This window comes from Atta colombica, unplaced genomic scaffold (genome assembly GCF_001594045.1).
Source record: "Atta colombica isolate Treedump-2 unplaced genomic scaffold, Acol1.0 scaffold121, whole genome shotgun sequence".
Classification (NCBI taxonomy): Eukaryota; Metazoa; Arthropoda; class Insecta; order Hymenoptera; family Formicidae; genus Atta; species Atta colombica.
Window position 1 is genome coordinate 938,076 of NW_017259208.1, and position 12,813 is coordinate 950,888.

At 31.6% G+C, this 12,813-nt stretch overlaps 1 protein-coding gene across 11 annotated transcripts in view; it reads right to left on the minus strand.

The window, feature by feature from the left end:
- LOC108694670 (guanine nucleotide-releasing factor 2) overlaps positions 1 to 12,813 on the minus strand; it is a 78,675-nt gene that overhangs the window by 23,570 nt on the left and 42,292 nt on the right. The window contains exon 1 of one of the 11 annotated variants that reach the window (XM_018204295.1): positions 11,979 to 12,498. The exons of the other annotated variants lie outside the window; for them this stretch is intronic. The gene's annotated coding sequence lies outside the window, so the exon portion shown is untranslated. Of the gene's footprint in view, positions 1 to 11,978; positions 12,499 to 12,813 lie in introns of those variants that run through there. 11 annotated transcript variants of the gene reach the window in all.

A 12,813-nucleotide genomic window follows, 5' to 3' on the forward strand; every position in this document is an offset into this window, starting at 1 on the left:
CGGAAACATAAACGCAATAATACATAAACGCAACAAAGACTCTTGTAAAATACTATTTAAAAACTCTTTAAAACAGACTCATTTAACACACACACACATACACACACACACACACACACACACACACACACACACACACACAAAAGAATTTATTATAAGAATTTTATAATAAAATATTTGAGACATCTTATTCAAATACTTATTACACTGTGCCCAGAATTTTATTGAAATAATATCTCAGTAAACAAACTTTTAATTGAAAAAAGATAATAGAAAAAGAAATAATAAAGACATTTTTTAATATTCTAGGGCAAATCCTTTAAAAATATAAAAATGACAAATTCAAAAATGAAAAAAGATATTAACACAAAAGAAATATCTACAAAATAAAAATAAAAAATACAAAGAATAAGAGAGAATAGAAATGTTTTTATTTTATATATCGGAAGCGCTTACATATTTTTTTCGTATGAAGTAGGTCAACAAGAAAAACGTACGAAGTATAAATTCTGATTTTAATGAAACTTTATATACATATAGATTAGATAAAAAGATAACTTTAGAAAATATTGCACCGGGAAAACAGTTTGAAAGGGTGAAAGCACCCCTTATGTGATAAAGCGGTTTTCATTTTTTTTTCCATTATATCTTGAAAACTACTCAAAATATCAAAAAATGTTTTATACAAAAGCTTTACAATAAAATTACCTCTATTGATCATTTATGTCAATAATATCTTTAATAAACAATTTTTTTAATTAAAAAAAAATTCTTTTCAAAAATATTATTGACGTGGATAAACAGAGGCAATTTTATTGTAAAAGTTTTGTATAAAAAAATATTTTTTGATGTGTCAAATAAATTTTAAGATAATAATAATAATACAATGAAATATAATGAAAAAAGTTAAAATCCGCGTTACTTATAAGAAATGATTTTTCATCCTTCAAACCGTTTTTCCACCGCAACTAATATTTTCTAAATTCATCTTTTCATGTAACTTATATGTATACAAAGTTTCATTAATATCAGAATTTAACACTTTGTGTGGTTGCCTTGTAAGACTTTGGCGACCACTTTTACGGTTAATTAACATTCGGCGAGAAGATAACGTGGAAATGTCATAGATCGCCAAGCTTTCTCGAGCGAATCGACCATTTTGCGCATTTCGCTTGCAACGATGCAATTATGGAGAGCTTTAACATCCGCGGAATACTGCGAGCCGTTTCCAGCTGGGAATTTCATGGTCCGACGATGATATTAGTGGGCACCGCTCGGTAGTAGGGGTGCAGTAATGTCCTTTCCTGAATTAAGAGGGAAAATCGATGCTCGACCGCACAGTCCTCTTAATAGCCATCGTATCCCAGCGAACTTGGAAAAGCTACAAAGATTTATTCCGGAAGCGCTGATAAAAATGTGGTTCTTGATAAGAATCAAAACCGCATTTAATGTTCACTGCAATATACGCGACAGAGAATGCTGTGGTATATAATTATAGATATAATATTAATTGAAAAAGTTCGAAAAATAAATTACAATACATAAAATGTAAGAAATAAACATATCAGAGAAATTCGTATCTTATTAAACAAAAATTTAATTATTATCGGATTTAATTTTTTAATTTAATTATTATATCTATTAATTATTATTACAGGGCTGGATAAAATCTCTCGAATTCCATTTAAAATATTAATTGTAAAATACTGTTAAAAAATGTATTTAAAAAGCAAAATGCAAAATAGATTTTTCAAATCCATTTTAAATGTAAAATGGATAAATAAGTATTTTAAATAGTTTTCAAAAATGGTTTTTCCTGTCATAGCGAAAAAAAATTTTTACAAAAAAGTACAGAAAAACTATATAGATTGAGACAAGATCTTAGAAATTCTTAAATTTTCGTAGATATTCGTAGTGGGACATAGAAAGATTTGTTTGTCTCAGAAATCCATAGTTTTTCGTAGATATTTGTAACGAGAATGATGTTATTTGAGAGAAGCGGAGAATTTCTTGGTTTTTCAAACGAACAACTCTATGTCCCATTACTAATATTTATAAAAAATTAAGAATCTAAAATCTTGTTTTAATCTAATTTTTCGTAAAAACTTTCCGCCAAATGGTATACATTTTTTAAAAGTATTTTACATTTAAAATCCATTTTCAATGGAATTCGAAGCCCTGACTACAGTAATATAAATAAAGTATTTCTAACGAGAATATTAAAAATTTTTTAATATTATGATTTGGAAATGGGATCATTTATTTGAATAAATCAAATTAATACGAGGAGCGTCGGTTACGGTCAAAATTAAATATTAAGAGTAATATACATTTTTATAAATCTATAGTATTTTACATAAAGCTGGAACATTTATTTTTTTATTAAGATTCGATACTTATAGATCTAGAATTATATATATCTAGAATTAATTTTCTTTTTACAGTTTAATTTGCAGTTTGTTTGAATATTCATAAAAATCTTTGGTCATGGTTCTTCTTATACATCAATGATTCTAGGGAAAATTTGTGAAAACATAAAAAATGCCCATTTGGCATTTATCTATTTTATAAATGATTAAATGATACACATGATTTCATTTCAAATGTAAAATGAAAATGATTTTCCAAAAATCATTTAAAATGGAAAATGTCATTACACGTTTAAAATGGAACTATTTCAAATATTATCCAGCCCTGTTATTATAAATAACGTAATAAATTGTAATTGTAATCAATACTGACGATAATGCAATGATGACTAATAAGTATTAATTAAATATAATTATCAATTTTGTATATCAACTTTTTTATCAAAGGATGAATTTCAAAACTGATTCAACAAGAAAACATTTAAATGACTCAAACAATGTATGTTTATAAGAGTAATAAGAAATTAATTAACAATAAATCCACTTTCTAGATTAAAATCATAGAAAGTTTTTTCATACGTTTATTGTTGGTTCTGATCGTGGATGCACGGCAGTACTTATTATTAGATACTCAGTTATTCTTCATACTTCATTTAAAACGTTAAGTGCTGCAGCGGTCTCCTCGACCGAAAACAGACTTAGTTTCGGCGTCGCGAAGAACCCAGTAATGGAAAAGTAATTAAAGAAAAATAATGAAAGATGTGAGCTTTGCGAAAACAGCTACCGCGATGCAATGTTTGCTACGACTTAAAACACGGACATCATTATCAAGAAATTAATTGCGACCGTCTAATGGAAAACTCAAAGTTTTACAACACAATAAGATCGATTCGATTTACAGAAACTTGCACAGGATTAAGAAACTGCATGTGAATCGAACTCATTCCGACGCAGCAAATCAAATTACGAGATGTCATAATGCATTACCTACAGGTAAAAGCGTGTAAAAGGGGAGGAAAGGAGAAAAGGTATTTTATGATAAAATTTATGCGAAATGTCCCACGAGAATATTTCAGGTAATTACACTGATTAGCATCGAAGCAATGAATATTGTTATAATTCGAGAACAAAGCCAATTTTAACGAGATGTGCATACGTTGATCCCACACACATACTTCTCTGGACGATATTAATATTCTCGAATTTGTCAACCTTTTAACTTCATTTACACACAAGTCGTATATTACGTTATATCTATATTATTATTATTATTATTATTATTATTACAGAGAGAGAGAGAGAGAAAGTTGCTTCAATAATCAATCATCGTTTTCAAGCTATTTGTAAACTTGAAAAAAAAAAAAAAATCGAATTGTATACAGAAAAGCAAGTAAGAATAGCAATCATATGATAACGCATACAATTGTACATCGCGTTTTATTCCATATTTTGTGGTGTATTAAATATAAATAACGATGCTTGAAATGTTGCAAAAGATTACACTGTATTCATTACGAATAATGTATTCGAACAAAGACAAAATTACATTGAAAATAATATGCTTCTTAATATATTCTTATTTTAAAATTTCCTTCAATCTATCTCCATATAGATGAAATTTTCAGAAAATTAAAATTTTTATTCATAACGATTCACCGAGAAAAATGATCTTATTGAATTAAATAATTCTGGTGGAAAATGGACGAATCAGAATTTTCTGATTTAGTCTACTAGAATTCTAGAAAGTAGATTTTACCAGAAATATTATATCAATCAGAATTCCGATTATTTCAATTAGAATTCTAATAAATTTAATCAGAAAATTCGAATTCCATTTTCCATCAAAAAAAAATTTTTGTGTTTTATCGCGCATATTAATAATTTCTAACTACGCAAAATAAAATATTTATTCAAAATCTGAATAATATAATTTATATGAAAAAAATGTTTATCAAAAAAATGAGACAACTTGGACAATTTGTCTAATACTCAGTTAAATTAGCAATACTTAAATTCTCTTTAAATGCTTGGAGAGCGAGACGTGTCTCTTTATTCTCCGACGAACCTCATAAGCATCAGCCATGGCGCCGTCTGGCCTGAAGCGATCGGTCGCGCAATGAAGCAATTCTGCAGACGAATCGCAAAAATGTGGGTGGAGACGCGATGCTCATGTGATGCGGTAGGATAGGGGGATTGATTTTCGAAGAGCGACGCGATTGCAAGACGAGAAGAGTATCCGGTGATACTCTCCTCTCTGGGATGCAAACAGTAGATCCATTAAAGGCCCAACTCGGCGCCCTTATAATGTTTGTGGATCCTCGTCGGAAGAGAATACCCTCAAACAGAGGGTGGTCGGATAAAAACATACGGGATACGAGCGGTTTCTCATCTCTCGTCAAATATCGCCAATCAATATAGATGCTTTCGACAGCACGTAGTATTGGATTTTCGCTAGTGTCGCATTTGATGCAAACAACGAAAAACGAATCGTCGACCCCCCCCCCCCATGTTTCGTTGAATGTTACACTCGTACGAGTGCAACAACACGTAATGTAACTATACAAATATGGTGACATATTGAAATATATGTTATACGTTAAAGATTTGGAAAATAAATAAATTTTTTGTTGATATTTTTTTTGCAGGCGACGTAATGTAAACAATAAGAATTGTATTGGATCGTGTAAATTCACAATAAATAAAATCCACAACGATCAAAACTGGAATTTTAGTACTTAAATAATGCGATGTAAATTTATTACGCATCAAATCCTCGGTAGTATAAAGATTTAGGATGCTCGCACGACATTCGACAGACTGATTTCCAGCCGAGATAATTTTTTTCACAATAAATTATTTACAAGCTTAAAGAAATTTGCGCAAAAAATCATGGAGCGTGAAATATATAAAATGCGATAATAATAACATTCTCTGTAACTATAATCGTCAGTCTATCCGACAATCATCCGGCATCTGTTCCAAAATAATCCAACATAAAATATAAAATACCGTAAACTATTGATTTTCTGCAGCATTAACTTAATAATTTTACTTATATATATTATATAGTAATTAAAACAATTATATTAAAAATCACATAAATTACCGCCAACTAAGAAACGATCATCTTCCTATTACTTAAAAAATTGATTTTTCTGAAAATGGGCCTGTTGAGATTCTTCCACATAACGAATCTATTTTCCAAAGAATCATCGCAAATTTTAATTTAAAAAAATCCTGAAGACAAAAAAAGTTGAATAAGAAAACAACTTTTCTTGTTCTAATTTAATTGCTTTGTTAAATGTGTGTATAAAGTTACGTCTACAATGAGATTTTAAGGCGTGAAACTTTAAGTTACTTACTTAAGTCTTTTGAAATAAAGAAATATTCGCAGTATTCTTTTCTTAATCAAAAGAAAATTAAAAGAAACCGGAGACGTTGACTGCGTCTTGTCGAAATGACTGACACAGGAAAGGAAACAGTGGATTCATTAAAAGACAAGCTCAACCTCTGTAATATTAAAAGAGACAAGAGACAGCTTTTCCAGGAAAAGCGCAATCGCTTGAAAGAAATACCTAATAACAAGCCATCTTTATTGCAGCCAGGTGACGCAGGATGCAAGAACGGTACTTCAGGTCTTAATTATGAAGACAATCTCCGAGAAAATTTGCAAAAATGTATGTCGCAAAGCTATCTGCTTCGATATTCGTAATAAGTAAAAATTTAAATTTTTCACATAATTAGAGAGAATGCAATTTATTATATCTTATATCAAGTGATAAATATTTCTTTTCATTTTCTATTTATGGATTATTTGGATTACTCAAAATAAAATATATATTTAAAATTATATCTACCGGTTAACGAAACTTCCAATGTGATTAAAATATTTGCTATCAACATTATACACATATCTATATATAGACCTAGATATAGCGAATTTACACAAGCAGTGTCACAAGCAGTCTTGCGGTTATGTACATCCTGCGTCAGAAGAAGGACGTAGACATAGCATTGTCTCTAGAAAGTATGGATTATATAGCTAAATTTTTTTAAATATCATGATATGCAAAGTAACATGCATGCTTAAGATATAAGCCTTGCAATACGTAGAGAATTCTATCTTGAATGTCAGAGAAAATGCTAACGCTGCTATAACTCATATTTCAGCATGCAAACCGGATGTGGTAAAATAATGACACGTCTACTCATAAAAAGATACCATTATGCAAATGTTATGTTTCATTAATTATAAAATAATTTTTTAAGAAATAATTTTGATATTATATGTGTATATACTAATATACACATTATTTTTGTACAAATTATATACAATACATATATACAATATATATTAAACATTCATAAAACATCATATTAAAAAGATTGTAAGTTTAATTATTATAATATCAATATATATATATATACGTATTACATTAGTTACAAATATTTAATAAATGCACGTGAAAAAGACATAATATATTTATTCATGTCTCATTGTTCGTTGTCGAAAAAAGATTCTAAAAATTTCGCAGAGATTCTTATATCACATGACTGGAATTTCATTCAAGAGAAATATTTTTCCATCTAGAGAGGCAAATATCTTAAAATATTTTCCAGCTGACGATGGTTTACATTAGCAACCGGAGCCTATCTTTATCCGGCGTTGTTACGCCCTCGGCATACCAAAGTTCCTTCGCCATTCGTGGATTTATGCACGTGTTAACGATTGACATAATAATGCGACACGTGTGCGAAGCATGTGGTTTAAACGCAAGAGAGCGTAAGAGAGCCCACCCATCACAGAAACTATGAGAACCAGTCGCCGACTAACTAACTAACTTCCGAGAGGATCATGAACGATATATGTGCAGAGGGCATAATTTGTAATATAAGATCGAAAAGGGAATAAATCTTTACGTAAAAATAAAACGAAAAAACAGTATATTTCTTCATATAAGATGTTCGGTTTTAACAAAATCGAATATGAAATTTTTAATGTAATTTTTAACATCTATTAATCGTTTTTACACGTAATAGCATTTGTAGACATTGACAATATATTATAAATTTACTTACTCTTTCTAATTTACTCTCTCTTAGCTTTCAGTCTTTATCGAGTTATCGCAAGTATATGATAACACAACACAAAGTATGCTTACTTGCATTATCGTATATTTCTACTGTAAGTAAATAAAGTTGACAATTTCTTAATCATCCAGATAAATAATATGTAGAGAGTAAAACAAACATTGAATGTAATTCTTTCTTATCATACATGTCAGCAATTTTTAATGTAATAAAAGTCAAATGTCGGTAAAAAGACATGTTTTATTATTAACAATCACGTCTCTGCAAATATTTGCTGACACAAGTACAAATAATGAACGATAGATAAATACAGTTTCGCAATCAAACTCAGCTGCGTCATATATCTTTTAATAAAATAATTTTTAATAAAAAATTAAGCTTATATAGTTTTTAATTTATCTGAGCGCAATTAACGTGCAGTTCGAAATAAAACCATAAAAATTGGAGTTAATTTAGTGTATTGTATTCCACTTGTTGTGATGTATGACTGAATATCGTAATACGAGGATAAAATACGATGCTTGCGTGCTCTATGCGCATCAACGTCCCGTGGAGAATCAAAAATTCGTGAATTAATTTCATCACTTAGAATACAACTTTTTAATTTGCATATCTGATGAATGCATTAATTAACTGCTTCGTTATCCAGCATAAAGACAAGCGTTAAGAAAATGTGGAATACGCTTTCAGGATAAGCTTCCAGAAAGCTTGTGATGGAATAATAATTTAAATTGATGAAATAATTATGCGTGGGACGACATCCGATAAGGTGCGATTCAAATTTCAACGTTATATGCAGAACATATATATTCCATTAACGTGACAACTTTGAACATTAGTTCAATTGAGATCGTTCGATGAGGTGCCGGCAAATTTGCATATCTGATCGTCTCATTTAATTAATCGCCATGTTGCATGATATGCGGCACGTTCTGGTTAATGCAAAGTTGGCGTGGTTGGTTTTATCATAATAAGATTTATCAGCTAAATGGACAAACATCGTTTTACAACCCGTTTTAAATGTAAAAATGTAGAGCTCCGCTGTAATCCAAAACTGCAAGCGAATTAATTTCTCAGATACAAGCACGAGATGAATTGAGCTCTACATATTAAATGATATGACGTTCCTTGCAGATACGATTTTATCACAAAGTATCTAACATATTCATTTCGTTGTGCTAACATTTTTTTATTACTTTAATATTTATATAATTGCCAAGTAAAAATAAAATGAAGTAAAATAGTAGTTAGCCGCTATATTGAAGAGGAAAAAGAATAAAAATGTTTACATTTATTTTAACTTTATTTGATACGCACATCCCAATTGATCGCATTTTAATTATATATATATATATATATATATATATATCGCATTATGAATACATAATTTATGCTTCAACAATTAGAGCGGAAACTCATATAGATATTTTCCTTGTATTAAAATTGGAATAATTTTCTCGACCTTATAATATTATCACGCGTACTATTTAATTAACTGTTATATTAAGCTGTAGTATTTAAAAAATTATTTCAGTCTTTTTCAAAATATTTAAAATTAAAATTAATGTGAAAATTTATTTCTGCTATCTCATAATCATATCTTAGTTACTCAGCATTATCGTAAATCCATAATAGAAAATTTTAAAGATGACATCAGGAAATCATCATCAAGCATACGCTAATAATTCCTTTTTATCTATAAAGAATGCGAATAAATAATTAATCGAGAATTCAACTTATGTCGCAGCCAACGCATAATTACGAGCAGTAAAGCGTCGAGGCGCAGGTGCGTTTAATAGCTCGTTCTGCATCCAAGATGAAGAAATTCACTGTAATGCATTGTTGCATTCACGAAACGAAATGTAAGAGCGTTTATTTAACTTATCATGTAATTAAATTAATTTAATTGTACAATTAAATTAATTTAGTTATACATTTGATTATTCTAAATTTATTTACTTATTTACACGAAAGTTTAATTCAAAATAAGTAATAAAAACCAACGTATTTAAAAATTTAATATAAATTTATCTCATTTTCTATTATTTTTTTCCCCCTTTATTACTGTTTATCTTATTTTATTGTGAGAGAGAATTATATTCAGTGAATATATAGAACAATTTTTAAGCTTCAAATTGGAACATACGAGATGACACAACTTCGATATCTCTGCACAAAGAATGCTCACTTCACAAGTAAAACATAAGATGATTTGCCAAGTGAAGCGTTATATCCCAGCAGGAGTTTCATCGAGAAATGATGAGAAAATAAACTTCCGCGCGACAAGATCCACTTGTAGGTTTGCGGGAGCGACACACGAGAAAATATATGATACGCCTCGTCGCAAACAGACGTGACGCAAATCTCACTTGACGTCGTAAGTTAATTGGCTAATTAGCAACGCCTTAAGTTGTGACACCCGTGACAATGACTTTACGTCTTGCCCTCGTCATTGTCTACGTCTTTGACGTATGAAACTTCGCTATCTGTTTTACATTATGTTGTAGTGATCTTCAGGAATTCAAGAATAGTCTCGTAAATTAAAATACGTTTGAGGTGTTTAACGCGCACATTTCTGACAAACTAGAGATACAGCACGAATTGCGTGAAAATCGCGGATATGAAAAATTTTCAACTAATCGTCGACTAGACGTCTCGATAAGATAACTGAGATCTTCAACCATCCTTAGCTTCGAATTAGACATTAATCCTCAAGGCAAATGAAACGAATAAAACATTAACGCGCCCGATGACTTAAGCGTGACCTTCGCCATGTTGCTCATTGAATTGCTCGACCGCCTACTTTCGTGTACTCGCAATGATCTCATCTCTGAATTCTGTCTGTGCTCAAGATTTTATTGTATAATGCATATGATATGAAGATTGTGTTCAAAATGATTCTCCGACTGACAATGACGTAGTCAGATATCCCTGTTAGATTGATACAACAATACCTTCCTCTTTGTAGAACCAAATTATAAGCTGATTTTTAGCAATGCGATATATTAATAATAATTTTTATTAAATATATGGAAATATGTGTTTTTACGTGACATGTGCTTTTAAGGAAATAATTCTTTTTGTATACACTCAGAGAGAAAGACATAGGATAGCAACTATAAAAGTGACAAACATACTCGTTTTACATGCAGAATTAACGTAAATAGTTGACTGAACTATTTTGTAGTTAAACCAAGTATAATTTATTCATCAACAAGATACCTTAATTTTACACAAAATTTGTATAACTTTATAGTTCCTATCATAAGTTTTTCTTTAAATGTAAATTACTTAATATAGATCGTTGTACATAAAGAATAAAGAATTATTATTAAATCTTAAAGGCTATATTCTCACAATAAAGAGCACACATTTTATCGGCAATTTCATAAACTTCAACGTTACATAAATCTTCATATAAATAAATGAATTTTATTTTATGTCGAAAGAAAACACGATTGTCACGCGATAAAGTTTCAGATACCATCTCGAGGCTGACTCATACTTGCGATACTAATTCCATTCAATTTTTTTTCCAAATGGAAAGTAACATTCGCGGTGATGTACAACCGTAAAACTTCTGGAAACACTTGTGAAAGGATCGATATTGTATCCGCAGTATTCCCTCATCGCATGCACACATCAAACTTTTCTCCGCGACGACGCGAAAAACGGGCGTGTCGTCGTTACTGTCGCGTCGTCGTTCTCGCGATTCCTTGACGATGATTCGCGCTGGCAGAAAATCATGCCGGCAAGTGACTCACGGAGTCACCTATATATCTACGGAGAGCAATCGCATCGACGGAAAAGCTTCGTCAAGACGAAGCGGGAGTTGCCCGCTTCGAGGAACGGCCGTGATTTATCGTTATGTCAAACACGGAGAGGCCGGCTCTCCGGTAAGCGAGAGGTTGAGAGCGACGTGCTGCGTCTACGCACATATCACTTCTGTCACGAAGTTATTAATAAACGCCATCCTGTCCCGTCGCTGGAATTACGCGATTGATCCACAGTTAACGTCGATCCGACCTCGAGTCTTATCCGCCGAATACTTTTTAAGCCCCGAACTCAAATACTCCGGATATCGCTTAACCGGATCCACGATTTATTCTGAATGAAAGATTTAATATAACTCGACATTATAAATATATAAAAACGTACTGTTAAAATTAACATTTTATTTTTAATATTATAGTGTAATATTTAATTATAACCAAAAATATATTAACAAAATTCTAATAACAATGTATGTATCATCTTCCTAATTCTCATGTAATAAGACATAATCTTATTATTAGTGATTAAGTCATTAACAATAGTTTGGAAATGTTCACTCTAAAGATATGTTAATACTTAACACACCAAACACGGTGAGAATTATAGACATTATATATAATATGATGTTAAAGTCATACCGATATTTTTAGAGTGTGTTCAAACTCCCGATTTTAACTTACTATCAGCAGTGTGATAAGTATTTTAATAAGTTTAAAATTGAAACAAAAACTGATTGTCATTTACCTATTTATAACTTACGCAAACCACTACTGCAGCTCGTTGCTTCTTCACTGAGATTCTGTCGCCTTTCTACCTTCAGTAGGAAACGTTCGAACGTGACTAAACGTATTACATCTTCAAGTGGATACCAGCGAAAAAAATTATAATTCAAATCACAAAGGCGCGCAAAAATGAAAAATATCGAAAGAGAATCAAGATAAAAAACTGGCCGGTGATAGTTTATCGAATGTTCGTAAAACTTCTCTTATTTATGACGACTGCGGAGCGTCGCGAATCGCGACTCAGCTCTGCGTGGCTAGTCGCTCCGTTAAGACCGCGGTAATTCGACCGACTGATCGTCGCTCGAGGAAGGTGGAAGGTGGAAGCGTGCTTTCGAAAACGGAAGCCGCAATTTCCTTCGCGGGGTCGTCTCGTACGTGCGACCAGCGACTGACGAAGCGACACACGGCGGCGCGGAGTCGGACACGAGTGCGTGGCAGAGGAAGGAGCGGTGCCGCGAAGTACGTCCGGAGCGCGTCGCGTGTGCGCATCGACTGCTAACTAACTTGGCTTGGGCCGGGCGAGCTTCGGGCGCGATGGCGCGATCGCCTATGCCCTGTACCAACTCTACCGTCTCTACCGCGCCGGCCTTCATTGTGCCATCTCGCTCTCGCGCTGACTTATCTATGGCTCTATATCTGCTATCTCATTTCCACGTTTTCTTGCCGTGAGGGCTCGATCGTATTTATATTTCAAATAAATTTATTTAAAATATATATTTTAAAGGAGAAATATAAATTTTAAATAAAATATATATTTTATAAATAAATTTATTTGAAATACGATGGAGTCCTCATAG